This window comes from Lytechinus variegatus, chromosome 2 (assembly GCF_018143015.1).
Source record: "Lytechinus variegatus isolate NC3 chromosome 2, Lvar_3.0, whole genome shotgun sequence".
Lineage (NCBI taxonomy): Eukaryota > Metazoa > Echinodermata > Echinoidea > Temnopleuroida > Toxopneustidae > Lytechinus > Lytechinus variegatus.
In genome coordinates this window covers 13,778,158-13,796,081 of record NC_054741.1, presented here as the reverse complement: position 1 = coordinate 13,796,081, position 17,924 = coordinate 13,778,158, and the positions used below count along the sequence as shown (strand labels likewise).

The 17,924-nt window shown below is 34.8% G+C and overlaps 1 pseudogene; it reads left to right on the top strand.

The window, feature by feature from the left end:
- The first annotated feature begins 7,111 nt into the window (after window positions 1-7,111).
- On the top strand, window positions 7,112-13,537 carry LOC121409389 (annotated as a pseudogene).
- The last annotated feature ends 4,387 nt before the right edge of the window (window positions 13,538-17,924 follow it).

The following is a 17,924-nucleotide window of genomic DNA, read 5'->3' as shown; positions in this document are numbered from 1 at the left end:
GGAGCTAATGGAAACACATTAAAAAAAGAATATATGAATAATCAATTGTTGACCAAGAACTTCCAAAGATTGGAACGTGGATTTGCTTCCTCGTAATGTAATAAATAGCACATCTTTATCTGCTTTTAAAAACTTACTCAAGGCCCAACACCTTCTATAATTTCTATTATAAAATGATTTCACATTTTATTGCCACAATAATGTCTCACAATTTATGATAATTTTGTCATGTTATGTACAATTTTGTCTCATGCCATATCTCAGACAGATTTGTCACTAATGTTGTCATATTATATTTTCTTATGTCTGTTCTATCATTTTGCTCTCATATCACGCTTTTATTAATTTTAGTTGTTATATAAATCTGTACAAATATTATATGTCCGTTTCTGTGGCAACTCAGATTGTTTTATTTTTCGCTTGTTAAACTTGTGTTTTTATCTTTATGCTACTTTATTGTAATATCTTATTGGGATTCAAACTTGTGCGAATTTTTCAAACCTCTTTTGTATTCTTTGACATATTTCACTTTGTATGTTTTACAAATACAACAATACAAATTTAAGACACTAGAAATGGTGCTTATCTCATTTAATATCCCATTTTTCATGATTTTTTTTGTTAAAATACCAGTGAAAGCTTAAGAAAATTTTCAGTCTTTATATCTTTGTAAGGTCACTCAGGACTCTATTCTATTATAAAAAAAACAGTTTTTGAAATACATATATTACAACAATAACATTGCCAATTTACAATAAAAACGCCATCATATGCTTTCGTCTTCCTAATACATTCAGATAGGCCAATTATCAATTGAGGCATTATGATGGCTTTACGAGATTTTTTAATGAAAAAAACACGATAAAACAAAATAATTAGAAGCATTTCTTCTTTACCTTAAAATAACGCCCAAATAAAGTCCGTTTAGATCTCCTTACCTAAACTGAATTGAAATGGCTGTAAAGCGTTTTGGCAAGAAAACCTTGGGTGAATGTTGATCGCCTTGTCTCTTCTCTCGTTATGATTCCAAAATAAAAACTGTCAATTTCTGTTTCATCTTAACTAAAAATATCTCCCTTACTCTATAAAGATGATATGAGGAAATAATAATCGTGATTATGATAGTTATTTGTTTTTAATTAAAACGTTGAATTGTCCTGATGTATTTACTTTAGCAGAAATTTCAACGATGATTTATTTTTTTGATACATATATCACATATCATGATGACTATGATCAGATACGGCTACTTAATCACGAAATCATGCAATCAAATAATAAATAGGTTAATGTAGCTGTAGATACATTCCAATGATCTGAATACATGTTGATTAATTGGTATAGTATTTTGGCGTGGCCTACTTCAATGTTATTACCCCGATTGTGACTTATTTGGATATCCGTTAATTTATGTATTTAGTATTTAAGCAGCCAATTCAATTTTATTCGTTGAAATGTTATTACACAATTCATTATTTAAACAGCGGATACGTATAGGGATTTAGACCGGGTAATCTATCGAAGATAGATCGCCCAATGTATAAGTATTTTTATTTTTAAATTCATTACTGATCATGCTGATCGACAGGCGTCACAAAACAGCGACAACATCAATTTTGACCAAGGATGGATTTGATAAAAAGATTCGCTAACAACGAAAGTGATTAATAATTCATGTCTCAGTTAAAAGTAAATCAAGGAGAGATTGCTTCTATAAGAACTAATGACTCCATAGTTAAAATGATTTTTGTTTTTATTGTTATTATTTTTGGGCGGGTTAGATAGCAGTATTTCGTAATAGTGGCAGTATAGAATTAATAATATATTATTATCATTATTAGTAGTAGTAGTAGTCCTGGGGCTGGTGGTGGTGCATGGTGATGGTGGGGTGGCGGTGGTGGTGGTGGTGGCGGCGGAGGCGGTGGTGGTAGTAGTAGTAAGTAGTGGTGGTGGTGGTGGTGGTGGTGGTGGTGATAGTACAAGGAGTAGCAGTATCTTCATCATAATTTGCCACATATTGCCAAATAACACAAAAATTTAAGCTTTTTACCAGTATGCCCTTATTCCCATGCATAAGTTTGTCTGACCTTTGGGGAATATACACATATAACAGTATTTTTTTTAATTGCGAGATATCGTTTAATTGGAGGTTCTTTTGCAGTGAAAATGGTTCATGAAAATATAGATTTATTTATCTTTACTGAACGTCTTGAATCTGTGGTTGATAAATGCATCGCACCCCAACATCATGATCATAATTATGATTCCTCCCATTTTGGGGGTAGGACAGAGTGGGCCAGACAAAAATATTCCCTTCGGTTTAGAAGTTGCCTCGTCTGAGGTATGAACATGAAATCTTTTTATTTATTGATATGTCTTGATATTGTTTTCCTCCCCATATCATTTTCATGTGGATGCTTGCTTGCATGCATGACTGACTACGAGACAGTTGCGCATAGTTGCTGGGTGAAGAATGATACAAAGTGCGAAAAAAATAACTTGTGTGAACGCAGAAAGAAACCTTACCATCCATACACACAACACATACACACCCTCACATAGACACCCACAACACATCACCTCTCCCACAATCACACCACCGTTCACACACCCACACACGCTTGCGAAGGGCTCAACATAAACAACTGCTTCCAATTCTAAATCAGAAAAGTCATTTTTTTAAGGTAGTAGTAATAACACTACGACAGCAACTGTTGTCCATTGTTGATCAACAAAAGATATTTAATATATTTGTTGATCAACAATGGACAACAGTTGCTGTCGTAGTGATGAGGGGAAACATAAATGGCGTGTTTAGGATACAGGGGTGTGTGTGGTGGAGGTGCCGTGGCCGAATGGTCTAAGGCGCGCGCTTGATTGGAGATCCGAGGACCGGGGGTTGGATTCCCGCCGCGACACTTATGCCCTTGAGCAAAGCATTTTATCCACATCGCTGTTTTATCAAGCATCAAATGAAAATGCTATGCAAGGTGATGTGTAATGTGAAAGGAAGGGTAGTGGTATGCGCATGTGTGTGTGCGTGTGTGTGTGTGGGAGGGTGTATGTGGTAAGAAGGAGGTGCCGTGGAGGTGCAATGGTATGTCCGCGTGTGAATGTGAGTGTTTGCTGCCTGGGAAGGGGGGTGTAAGTGAGGGCGTGTGTGTTTTGGGGGGTGGTATGATTGTGTGGGAGGGAGTGTGGGGTGCGTAGGTGAGTGAAAGATTATATATATATATATATATATATATATATATATATATAATCTTCCTCTTATAGGTTTGTAGAGCTTCATAAAAAAGTAGTTTATTTGATTCGACATAATTTTGATATTTACATGATAGAAATATTGAGGTAATTTTTTTTTCACCAAAAAAAAATGTTTCACATTGTTATAGCAGAGAAATTTGGCAGTTTGATTTCATTTCTAATCATTTTAAAAATATTTGTAATCTCCTTGATATTGATATATTTATTATATTATTGTATACTTAATTGCAAAGAATCTTTATTTTTATGAATTGTGATTGTCAACTTATTGTTTTGAAAGAGGAAGAAAATAAAATATTATATAAAAAAGAATGTGTGTGTGGAATGATGGGTGGGAGTCTTCTGCGATCACGTAATTTTCTTTTTTCATTGTTTTTAAATGCTTAACTTAACCCATAACTTACATAACTTAAATATGCTGGGATACCAACGATCAGGACGTATCAGATTTTGTTTTTCATATTAGTGTTAGCGATAACAATCTATATAATTATGAACAATTCAATTCAATTCGTATTTATTTTCCACTCATAAAAAGAAGTCAACAAAGTACAAACATATAAAAAGATAAGATAGATAACACAAATATACAATAAAATCCAGTTAACATGAGTGAGGGCAGTGGCAAGAAAGGACGAGCCTTATAAACGCCAACCCAAGATACCTAATGAAATAAATTGAAATAACACAATTATACTAAAAATTAAGAAAACAAAGTACCGTACAGACCCTAGACAAAAACAAAACTACGATACAAGAGCCTACAATATTAATGCAAATGATAATGATCCAGTAAAAAAGTTTAGATTTAGAGATTTACTGTTGCGAATCTGGCAAGGAATAGAATTCCAAATGACAAGACTCTGATAAAAATATTGATTGTTTATACAAAGAGGTTTTAAAAAATGGCAAGTGAAAGTTTGATGCATTCCTCGTCATATGCATGTGTATGGAACTATTTGTACAGAAATATTGCAACAGTGTCTTCGGTAAAACATCATTATGGCAAGAGTACATTAAAATTGCAATGTTGAACTTAAATATATCTTCAAGTTTTAGTACTCTCAAATGACAAAATATGGGTTGAGTGTGGGCAAGGTATGGGGCAAGATTTATTATTCGTATTGCTCTTTTCTGTAAAAGGAATAATCTGTTGATATGACATTTAAAAGAATTTGCCCAGACTGGGTTGCAATAATTTAAAAAGGTTAAATTAAAGTATTATATAAAAGAATTAAAATCTCTTTAGGAAAGCTGCATAATTTGTATAATACACCAACACTTTTTGCAATCTTATTACAGATGACACCGACATGTTCACCCCAAGTAAGCTTATTATCAACTGTTACACCTACGAATGTTAACGAAGACACCTCTTGAATCTGAATGTTGTTTAATTGAATATTTATGTCAATATTATTTCTTTTTTATTTGAAAAAAATCATAAAATGTGTTTTGGAAATATTCAAAGTTAACTTGTTTATTAAGAACCAGTTGGATATGTTGTGTAGTTCATTATTGAATACATTTTGTAAAAAATCATGATTTTTATGGGACATGAACATGCTGGTGTCATCTGCAAATAAAATACATTTGATAACACTTGATACGTTAGGCAAGTCATTGATATATAGAGTGAATAGAAGTGGTCCTAAAATTGACTCTTGGGGAACCCCACAAGTGATTTGTTGAAGTGAAGATTTTTTGTTGGCAAGAGTGACATACTGTTTACGATTACAAAGATAACTTTCAAATAACTTAAGAACATTACCACGAATTCCGTAATGAAACAATTTACGTAATAGTATTATGTGATCCAACGTATCAAAAGCTTTGCTCAGGTCAAGGAAAAGACCTATCATTGTTTCCTTATTATCAAGAGCATTTACTACCTTGTGAATGAAATCTATTAATGCTGAAGCAGTGGAGTGATTTTTCCTAAAGCCATATTGATTGTCATTTAAAATATTGCACTCAGAAATAAAATTTAATAAACGGTTGTATATACATCTTTCAAAAACCTTAAAGAAAATTGGTAAAAAAGAAATTGGACGATAGTTTTTTTTTATAATTTCATGGGCTCCATTCTTAAACACAGGTACAACCTTGGCTATTTTAAGTTGATCTGGGAAGACTCCCATGGCAAGACAAGCATTAAATATAGAACATAGTGGTATGCAAATAATATGAACTACTCTCTTAAGAATTTTGATTGTTATTTCATCATATCCAGGACTTGTGTTATTCTTAAACCCACTGACAATTTCTATAATCTCTTTTGATGTAATAGGCTGACAAAAATAAATTTTTGTCGTTCTTTTTTACATAATCCAAAACATCAACATTATTATTGTTTGGACCTATATTGACAAAATACGTATTGAAACATGCACTCATTTCGATAGCATTATCATTTAAAAGTGACTTGATGACTTTTTGTTTATTTTGCTGACCTAGAGCTTTGTTAATTATTTTCCATGTATGACGTGAATTACCAGTAGCAGTTTGAAACTTATGTTTGTAGTAAGATAATTTTGCAAATTTTAGCATATTTGTCACCTTATTTCTTATGGTTTTATAAACGCTCTTTCTATATTCAGTAGGATTTTTAAGGTACTTAACATACATTTTATATTTCTTTTTACAAAGTTTATGCAATTCCTTGGTAATCCATGGTTTGTATTTCTGATTAATTTTTGCCTAACATGATTTTACAGGAAAACAATTATATACATTTAAAAAGGATTCTAAAAAAATATCATAACTGACACATGGACTGGAATCATCATATACCCAGGAGACGTGCTGGAGAGCTTGACTGAATCGAATAACATTTCTTTCACTATAGTCCCTTATATTGCTATTTACACATTCACTGGTGGTTTTAACACGTAGATGTGTATCCCACTAAAACAAGATAATAAATCCCACTAAAACAAGATAATAAATACTCGAATCAATAAGACAGAACAAGCACAAAATGCACGAACGTTTGACATTCACGGATCTATTGCTTTCATGAGATTTGAAATGACCCTGGTAAGCGTGGGTGCGGGGGAGCTGAAGCACCCCCAAGATTTACTTGAGGGTATTATGCTGCGTGTATTATTCACCATAGACAGGACTCCTTTGGTATGCTGAATAGCAGAAATTTAACCAAAATCACCATCATTTTGTAGTGCAACCCTTTATATATTTTTCTTGATTGACACAATTTTTCCTGACCCAAAGTCCTCTACATTTTGAACAACCAAAAAGGGTGGAGTGACAAAGAATTGCAAATTGATTCATGTAGTTTTCAATTTCTAAAGAATTGATTGTCAAATTTTTACCTGTGTCCATCCCAAAATTTCAGGTGCCTCCCCCCCAAAAAAAAAAAAATGGCTTTCGCCGCCAAAGTTTTGGTGGCGACCTGTGATACTGCAAGTTTCATTGGAAACTGAAAGGTGATTTGGGTTGAAAATGGATAATTAATATTACTTCCAGTTTCATTTTATCACAAAACGGGGGTAATAAATGACGAAATGTATATCAAATATATGAAATTGGGCAAAATATAGTATGATTTTTCAAAATATGAAAAAACCTCAGACTTTGACCGTAAATCAATATTTTACGATATTCTATACACTTCCCCATTACAAAATATTTTGATTACTTTTCTCATAAATCTCTTTTCTCTATGCTTTTTCTATTGATACCCATCAGAGCATATATATGCCTATTTAATAAAAGCCATTCATCAAATTTGCGTGCCATCAATTTGATGATATCCAACAATTGAACCCTGTATTGAACACACAAGTAGGGTTTACGTGTAACATACGTAATACTCTTTCTCATGATGGCGAGAAACCTTCTTGAGGATTCAACCGACCCTTGGAAAATATGCCATTCTTTCAAGCAAGTTCTTACTTTTCTTCGTCGATGGCGGAATAAGCAAATCGTTTGGAGTCCTTCTCCCCGATGTCGTCGACCGATACGACAGCGACTTTAAGACTGCTGCCTTTGTTTTGGGTCTACCGAGCACGATGATGTACTTCACTGGTCAGTACTTTGAACATTAACATTTGTAACTTTATACACGGTATTTCATAGGAATCACTTAGATTATAAGATTCAGTATTCAAAGAAGATGTATATTTCATTAAATTCATGCAGTCCGGAAGCATGTATTTATCTACAACATTTAAATAAATAAAGGTAGGCCTATGATATATATATATATATATATATATATATATATATATATATATATATATATAATGAGAGGGGCTTGGATATATGTACCAATCGCTTTGATCATTGTTAATAATATATGTGTGAAGAGTGGAATAGAATCAAGGATGAAGCAAAGTATAGACTATGTTGTAAAGATAATGTTTGTTCTGTTGCTTATTCTATGATTTGCTTTATTTGTGTTTTTTAGCAAATAAATACTGAAGAAGGCCAGGGCCGAAAGCTTTACAACATAGTGTATACTTTGCTTCATCCTTGATTCTACTCTACTCTTCACACACACACACACACACACCCACATATATATATATACATACATATAGTTTTTATTTTGAACCGTGTTGACTATCAAGGTTCAGTGATGTTGATTACAATGTACTGAAATCTGACCTTCCATCCGTTCAATGCTTATTTATCTGTGAAAATTTTCTTTTTCAACAATGGAATGTGCGAAAAAAATCGAGGATTATGATTTTATGATAGGCAATAAACAAATTTGTACAAATAAGTTTTAAAGAGACACATTTTTTGAGGAATTTAAAAAACACGTCAGATGTTGCTTAATATTTTGAAATGAAAGTCCAATTTCTTAAATGAATAAAAGTATGAAAACGGTCAATTTCTCAATCCAGTTTGGGAAGTTTTGAGTGTTAAACTTGATTCTCTCTTTTTATAATCTTTACCAGCTACATTATATCTATACCAGCTATATCCGAGATGATGAAATCGCTACATAGAAGCGACATGTTAGTATTAGAAACATATACATTTTTTCACATTGTGATTGTTAGCCAGTGCACCATATTCGACTCACATACGGGTGTTTAGTATGACGTCACGGATTTTTAATCATTGGTTATGTTGGTTATCTGAGATTGGTAATACAATATATCAACAAAAATATGAATAATGTGTAAATATGAATAATGTGTGTACAAAAGAAATTAACCTAGTTTTTACAATGATTTTCTTTTTGGAGCTGGTTAAGATACATTGGTTTATTTGGATAAAAAACAATGATAATAAAATCATTTGGAATAACAGTAACATAAATTTTAATAATCGTATGTTGATATTTGAAAAATGGAAGCAGGCAGGTATACTTAGAGTAAAAGATGTTATAAGAAATCGTCAGTGGTTAGCACCAAATATTTTGAGTAAATCTATTTATTCTTATCAGCTCCTATTTGATTTAGTATATGCTTAATCAAAAGTATTTTCCTGTCTTTTGGTTGAATAAGCTGTTTAAGAAAAATTATCTAAGAAATTAAAAAAAAGTGAAATATTTTTTATTTCATTAAAAATGGAGTACAAATAACTCTAGATTCATTCTACAAGAATGATAATCTCATTGTTATGTGCAGAGGTATCTGACGAACTAATCATTGTAGCTTTTTGGTCTAATATTTTCTCATTACCAGTTTCCTTTAATTTTTTTAACAAGAATTTACCCTCAAAATATAATTTATTTGAGTGGCATGTGGTAAATAACAACAGCAATTGTGGGGAAGTTGAAACCACTTTTAGTTGTATTGTAAACATTTTCGATTATCTTGGAAGATTACAATTTTTTTGGTATTTTATCATTATCAAGATCATCATTTCTATAGATACAAATACGTTAATTGTTGGTTATGATTTCCTAAATTTCAACAGTGTTATGTGTAATCTACATTGTGTTAATGGGCAATTTGTTATTTATCGAAATTCTATAAAAAGCATATTCAAAGATAAAAATGTGATGCAAATTCTTTAGTTGTTGAATTCAAGCTTACAATGATCGTTTATTTAGAAAATTTCTGAACAAAAAAGCAAGGTTGGAAATTGAGACAATGTGATTATTAAATTGAGTTACAGGAAAAAAAACGGAAAAGATGTCAGGGATTTCATTACTCGGAGCGATGTCATTTTAAAGATCAAAATATTCATTATCATTTTATATGTTATTCAAATGCTTCAAGCTTGAGACTAATTTGTGATCAAGTCTTTTGGGACGCCTTTTTTCCAAGATCATAAATAAATTCGTGTTTGTTGTATTTCAAACGTTCAACAAAACTTTAATCGATAATTTATTATGATTTTTTCTAGCCCCCATCACTATATTCTTGATGAAGATAATGACTCTCAGGACCATGGCGATGATCGGTGGTCTGTTGTGTGCCTTACCAATCATCTGTGCTTCCTGGGCTCCATCCATATACATACTCGGAATAATGCTAGCTGTAACAGGTATGTTTTTCTTCTTTAAAACACATTTTGCATTAATTTACAATATTTTGATTTTGAAGTTATGATTGGTAAAACTGTTAAAAATTTATATAACTCGGGCCGGAACCACAATTTCAGCAAACGTGCAGAACAAAATTGTCAAAATTACCAATGAGATTTTTTTTCAACCCCACACAAACCCACGCACACGTGCTACCCCACTCACATACAACCACACACACTTTCAAAATCGCGGCCCCTATATGAGATAAGCTACGGTGTGAGGCCGGTGAAAGAGGAATCCACATTTTACTTTCGATTTCACATTTTATACACATGTCACTGCAGGGATTGATCAAGGATATCTTTATTAGTCCGGTAAATTGCCATTTCATCTCCTGCCAACTCGTCAACTCACCACATAGTCTACTTTGATTTAGTATAATGCCATTCCGTCCACCAACATTTCGTCTAACAACCATTTGGTCTAATATCCATTTGGTCCTATTATCACTTTGTCTAATCACCCTTTCGTCTCAAAGCCAATTTCTTTTTAATATCCATTTCATTATTATTCATTTCCACAATACTTAGTCCAATTAGACCAAATGGTATATGGACTAAATGACTATTGCACCGACTGCTTATTAAACGAAATAGTGAGTGGACGAATTGGTAATTAGACCATGTGGATAGTGGACGACCTGATGATAGACCAAATGATAGTAGACGAGTTGGCAGTTGAACGAATCGGCATTAGACGTATTAGAAATAAACCATTATTCCAGGGTATGGCACCGAAAATGTATCCATTCTCCTCGGTAAATTTGTTTGACAAGCAAATTAATCTTTTCATTTAAAGGTTTTTCTTCCTCACATCAGGAAGACACGTAAAGTGGCGCTTTCGTACTATATTTCCATTCTGTATTCCGGATCATTTTTGTTTTTCATCTATTTAGGAGCAGCACCTGGGGGAGGGTTTTTGTGAAAAAAAGAGAGATCAAAACAGCTCTGCATTTCCTTATTAAGTTCACTGGCAAATGCATTGCATTCCTCTTTATTTTTCTTTATAGGTTTTGGCATGGCCCTCACCTATTTCCCGATAATGGTTTCCATGAATCTCTTCTTTACCAAATCTTTCATCTTTGCAAACGCCCTTACCCTCTTCGGGAGAACGTTCGGGGCTTTTCTTGTTCCTGTCATCACAGAGAGGTCTCTGGAGGCCTATGGATACCATGGCGGGTTTCTGATCCTGGGAGGTATTGCTTTACACACAATGGTTTGTGGTGCCATCGTCAGACCACCTCAGGAAGGGAGACAGGGTAACTTAAACTCTTCTGACGACGCAGAAGGAGAGTCATTGATGAAAGCCTCGACACCAGAACAAACCGATAGAAATCAAACAGACGGAAGAGAGACGTCAACAATCTTGCAAAAGACAATCGAAGAAAAATCAAAGAAGGAAGAAAAGATGAGGTCATTGGGTGACAATGGTGACACTAGCTCGTGGTGCTCATGGGATTCATTTTTGGCCCAACTGAAATCCTTTATCTTCGTTCAGGAACCCTTATACACCCTCGTCGCTCCATCAATGATCCTGCAATGTTTTGTACATGCTGCTTGGGTGCTGTTCCTTGTACCCCACGCAGAAGAAGCGGGAATTAACCTATCAAATGCCGTCTTTCTCTCCAGTATAGCGGGCATTAGCGGTACATTTGGTCGCATCCTGTACTTAGTTCTCCTTCTCTTTAAATTTGATAATACCATCATCTTCTGTTTCGCTTGCTTTGCATGTGCAAGTTCATTTTTCCTCGACTTCGTGAGTTCAACCTATATTTTCCTTGCAGTAATGGCGTCCATTCAAGGTTTTACCATCTTTTATATTTGATTGTTTACCACACGCGATGATGAAACTATCAGTTCGAGATCAAAAGAACATTCCTCGAGCTATTGCAGCAAATTCCTTTTTATATGGCATAGGTTACCTATCGGGAGATGTGATATCAGGTAATTTTATATACATATACCCAAATAGTTTTTGTACATATTGCATTCAGATGCTTGTAGACCAAAATAACCTGTAGATACTGAATTTTACGAAAGTTTTGATAGTACATCGACTTAATGTCGAAATTGCAAAATACGATATCTCGCCAAATCTTCATATTAAACATTGTTTGTGAATATACAGGCGAGATACGTTACCAATAAAAAGTATCAAAAATTATCTCGCCAACTCGACGAATCAAAAGTTATTTGTCAACATTGCAAGATAATTATCTCGCCAAAATTTCACTTCGATCTATTCAGGTGAATAAATCGAAAACTAGTTAAAGTGAAATTTTCTTTGATATTAACTTATGTACTCATTTCTTATATACATTAAAGCAAAATACAAGGTGAATAAAACAACCGTAGAGAGAAAAGTTAGATCAAATTTTCGCCCATAGGGCTTCATTAGAAAATTATAAATTTCTTAGTCAACAGCACCAAGAAACGCAGTGCGCAAAACGCAATAATAGATGAATAAATAAATAGATGTGTGTGTGTGTATATATATATATATATATATATATATATATATATATATGTGTGTGTGTGTGTGTAAAGTTATACATGTACAACAGCTTTTGGCAACTCTTTTTTTATTTAAATATTGTAAAGAAATGGATGAAGAGAACAATGGTAGGCGTAGCTTAAATCAAGGTTCCCAGAGCTATCTACCCTTTGGAAAAATTGGTGATGCCGAAAAAATGTCTCTGCGGGAATCGAACCCGGGGCCCCAGCTTTGAACGCCGGTGCCTTAACCACTAGACCACAGAGACGGGTTAATGGCTAAAGCGAACCCAATCCGATTGACCGTCAGATAGACAGATTTTCGACACTATACCAATTATAATTTCCTTCACCAATTTTTCCAAAGGGTAGATAGCTCTGGGGAACCTTGATTTAAGCTACGCCTACCATTGTTCTCTTCATCCATTTCTTTACAATATATATATATATATATGTATATATATATATATATATATGTGTGTGTGTGTTTGTGTGTGTGTGTTGGGGGCGGGGGGGAGGAGGGGGAAGTTTGGTCTTTAAGCATTTTTATAATAACTGATTTCATTGTTTTCTTAAGATATATATGACTCATGATTTTATTAAGTTAGTGAAAAAAGTGAAAATATGAAGTGTAAAGTATGATATGTTAAATTGAAATGTTATGTATATTTTTGTTCATGAAATCAGAATAAAAACATTATTAAAAAAAGTGTGTGTGTGTGTGGGTGTGAGGGTGTGGGTGTGTGTGTGTAAATAACCAACTTACTAGGATTAAACCGGATAGTAAGCATGATGTCATACTGTAGGCATACCAGAGTTGATGATTATCTCAATTAACCCATATAGAGTAATTAATGGGTTTTGCAATAGACTCGAATTCGTTCATGAATGATATGTAATCGTGAACCGTTTCTTTCTTTCAGGTTGTATCTATGACGTCACATCCTCGTTCAGGACATTGTTTGTTGTGTATGGCGTGCTTCTCGTCATCATTACAATCAATCTGATGATCTTCAAGCTGATTTATCGACAAAAAATAAAATAAAAAGGTCCACTCAAAATATGCTCGGATTGGAATACTTAATGTACATCCGAGTCAGGATTTTAAATAATATAATGTGATGAATGTTACGGAAGGTTGAGTCTCATACATGTCAGCTCTGCATATTTTCAAGTTTAAAAGTGATAGAATAGTATAGTATAGAATAGTATAGCGGTAATGGCGAATAAATCCTGCTAAAACTTGCCTTATAGATTATTCTGCATATATATATATATAGCGGAAGAATTTTTCCAAAAGCCTCGTAACACTGGCGGTCATTCATAGTGGTGAGGGTCAATATAGAGGAAAAAATGACTACGAAGTGGTCGTTGCTCCTTGCTTCTCCATTTAATCAAGCTTTCGATCAATGCATGATCTTCCTCAGGACTATAAATATATAAACAAAGTACAAATACAATACAATAATATAATAATACAATATGATGCCTCTAAAATAATCTAAACATGCTTCACGGTTACTTATAATTATTAATTATTTTACACTATATAAACAAGAGAACATCATATGATATAAAAAGACTTATTTTGACAATTGCCAGATAAAGATATATATTTATAGAAAGAGATATTAATTTTATGTAATTATATTACTACAATTGTCATATATGTATATACAGAGATTTATTATAAATGTATACACGTGTAGGAGTCAACATATCTGAGGAATTATAAACAAGAGAACATATTATATGATATAAAAGGACTTATTTTGACAAATGCCAGATAAAGATATATATTTATAGAAAGAGATATTTATGTAATTATATATAGATTTGTTATAAATGTATACATGTATAGGTGCCAACATATCTAAGGAAATGCAGACAGAAAACATGTTATATGATAAGAGACTTATTTTAACAATTGCCGTATAATTGTATATATACAGAGAGAAATATTTATAGAGATTTATAATAAAAGATTGTATGTGTATAGGAGTCAACATATCTAACAATAGAACATATTATAACAGAGCAAGTGATAGTCGGTTGTAACAAGGTGTGTCTTAAAAAGGTAGTTTCTAAGTGCGTTTATAACGCGTGGTACATTCATGTTTACTACCTCCATGATATAGTGCACCGACCTGTTATAAACAATGTATCAATCAAGCGTGTGTCTACTGCACAAGGAATATATAAAGATAATGCAGTAGGGGTCGGTATGGAAGCTTAAAAGTGCCACCGAGATGTTGAGATAATTATCTCGGGAAGTCGACATCTTGATAGCAAAGGATAAGATGACGAGATCCCAGATCTCATCATGTCGACATCTTTAAGAAGAGATGATGAGATGACAGGATCCCGGATCTCATCATGTGAACATCTTTTGGAAGAGATGATGAGATGACAAGATCTCGGATCTCATCATGTTGACATCTTTTGGAAGAGATGTTGAATTGACAAGATCCCGGATCTCATCATGTCAACATCTTTTGGAAGAGATGATGAGATGACAAGATCCCGGATCTCATCATGTTGACATCTTTTAGAAGAGATGTTGAGATGACAAGATCCCGGATCTCATCATGTCAACATCTTTTAGAAGAGATGATGAGATGACAAGATCTCGGATCTCATCATGTTGACATCTTTTAGAAGAGATGTTGAGATGACAAGATCCCGGGATCTCGTCATGTCGTCATCTTTTAGTAGAGATGATGAGATGACAAGATATCGGATCTCGTCATGTCGACATCTTTTAGAAGAAATGGTCAGATGACAAGATCTTCGATCCATGATCATGTCATCTAATCATCTCTTCTACAAGATGACGACATGACGAGATCCCGGGATCTTGTCATCTCAACATCTCGTCTTAAAGATGTAGACATGACGAGATCCAAGATCTTGTCATCTCATCATCTCTTCTAAAAGATGTTGACATGATGAGATCCGGGATCTTGTCATCTCATCATCTCTTCTACAAGATGTCAACATGATGAGATCCGGGATCTTGTCATCTCATCATCTCTTCTACAAGATGTCAACATGATGAGATCCGGGATCTTGTCATCTCATCATCTACAAGATGTCAACATGATGAGATCCGGGATCTTGTCATCTCATCATCTCTTCTACAAGATGTCAACATGATGAGATCCGGGATCTTGTCATCTCATCATCTCTTCTACAAGATGTCAACATGACGAGATAATTATCTCAACATCTCGGTGGCACTTTTAAGCTTCCATAGGTCGGTGACTTATCTAAGAAATACAAATTACAGAACATATTATTAGAAAACAAAGTAAATACGGAATAGTACCTGTGAGCGAGGGCGAGGATGTCATGGATGTAGTGTCATGCTTGGGCGTATGTAGTGTAGGTAGTGTGTGGTGCGTGTGTGTGTGATTGAGTGGAGGGGTTCAGGGGTTAAGGGTTATTGGTCAACATTAATGCCTTCCGGGTTAAGGGTGTGTAGTTTTCTGATCCAAAAAGATTCTCTGTGGAGGATGGTCTGGCGGGATTCATTGTTTCAATGCCCATTATGAGTACGTCGTTTATAGAGTGACCGGGTTGGTTGAAATGGGTTGTGTAGGGGAGAACTTTATGATTGGATGAATTGAAGTTGCGTATTTCTGATCGGGTGTTGCTGAATCTTGTGTAAAGGGATGTTTCCGTCTTGCCCACATATTGTTTGTTGCATTTTTTGCATGTTATTAGATAGATGACCCATGTCGATTTGCAGTTTATTCGTGTTGTTATTGGGAATTGTTCCCCCGTGATTGAGCTTGAGAATTTTTCTCCCCTTTGACGTGTATGTGGGGGTATGCATTTCCTTGAGTTACATTTATAGAAGCCGGTTTGTCCTGGGTTGTGTTGTTCTTGTTTTGGGTCTCCGGAGAAAACTAATATGTCGCGGAGTGTACTTGCGCGTCTGTACGCAATTATAGGGGGTCCGGGAAGTGCTTTGAGATCTTCTGATTGGTGTAAAGTTTGGTGGTGTTCTGATATGATTTTGCGGATGTTGCGTGTGTCGGGACCATACGTGATGGTTACCAATGGGATGCGTTCAGATGTGGGGCGTTCTTTTTTCTTTAGTAGATTTTCCCGGGGAACATCGCGGGCACGGTCGATTTCATTTTTGGTAAGTATGGGGTCATAGTTCGAATTTTCAAGGTAGGTTTGTAAGTTGTTGAGGTGGTCGTCAGTGGTGTTATCTTGTGAGCAATTTCGTTTTACACGGAGTGCTTGACTGTATGGGATGCTCCGGAATATGTGGGGTGGGTGGCAGGAGGTGGGGCAGAGAAATGTGTGGGAATCTGTTTCTTTGCTGTATAAAGGTCAGTTTGAAGAGTGTTTTGTTCAAGTTTGATGTTGAGATCCAGAAAGCTAGTGGACACTGTTGGCGGAAGATTCGAAGGTGAATTTTATTTTTGGATGGATAGAATTCATTGTTTCCTCGAACCGAGAGAGTGTGCGTGGGGACCCCACCCAAATGAAAGTAATATTATCTATATACCTTTTCCATGATTGGGGGAGTACTGCATTGTGTTCTTTAAGATTTTTTTCTTCAACGGTGCCCATATAGTTGTTGGCATAAGAGGGCGCAACAGGTGTTCCCTTTGCCGTGCCTTCCACTTGTATGTAGTTTTGGCCATTGAACTGAAAGTTGTTGAGGGTTAGTATTAGTTCTAATAGACGAATGAGTTGCCCTGTTGGTGGGTTACGGTCATTTCGTCTATTGAGGGCGTCCTTGCAGGCTTGCATTCCTTCTGCATGGGGTATGTTTGTGTAGATTGATGTGACGTCTGCTGTGACGAGGGTGGTTCTAGATGGGAGGGGGAAGTGGTCATGTTTATTTCTTGTATATGATTTAAGAATCAGTTGTATCTTTGAGGTATGATGGGAGGGCTGCGACAAGGGGTCTAAGGTGGTGATCTACGAAACGGGATATTAGAACCGTGGGGCATGCACAGCCAGATACTATTGGGCGTCCTGGATTATTCTTTTTGTGGATCTTTGGGAGAAAGTATGAGGGCATTTAGGTTCTTTGGGGATAAGCAATTTTTTAAGATTTTCATCCACATCTAGGTTTTGGACGGCAGATGTAACCTTCTGTATGTGTGAAGGGGTGGGATCGTGATTTAACACTAAGTATGTCTCTGTGTCAGATAGTTGTCGTAGTCCTTCATTAATGCCTCCGTTGACATAATAAGTGCATGACCCTTTGTCGGTGGGTTTGATAACGATGTTAGGGTTTTGTTTTAAGTCTCTCAGGGCTTTTCTTTCTGCAGAGGCATATGTTAATGAAGGACTACGACAACTATGTATGCCATAAATCCTTGAAGAACCGTATGTAATGTTAATAGCGAAATGTTTAAAAAAAAGTTCAGAAACTAAGGTTAAGAAGATTAATGAAGGAGGGGTTTCATGAAGAAGAAGGACTAAATATCATGTAATCCAAACTATGCATAGCGAAACTTTTTGACTGACCAAATTAGAACAAAATGTGGCGGTAATGCAATAGATGCTACTTCACGGTCTACTAATACTACTACGACGACTACTACTATACTACTAGTCTACTACTACTACTACTACTTATTTTACTAGGCTACTACTATAAATGCTACAACAACAACAACTGC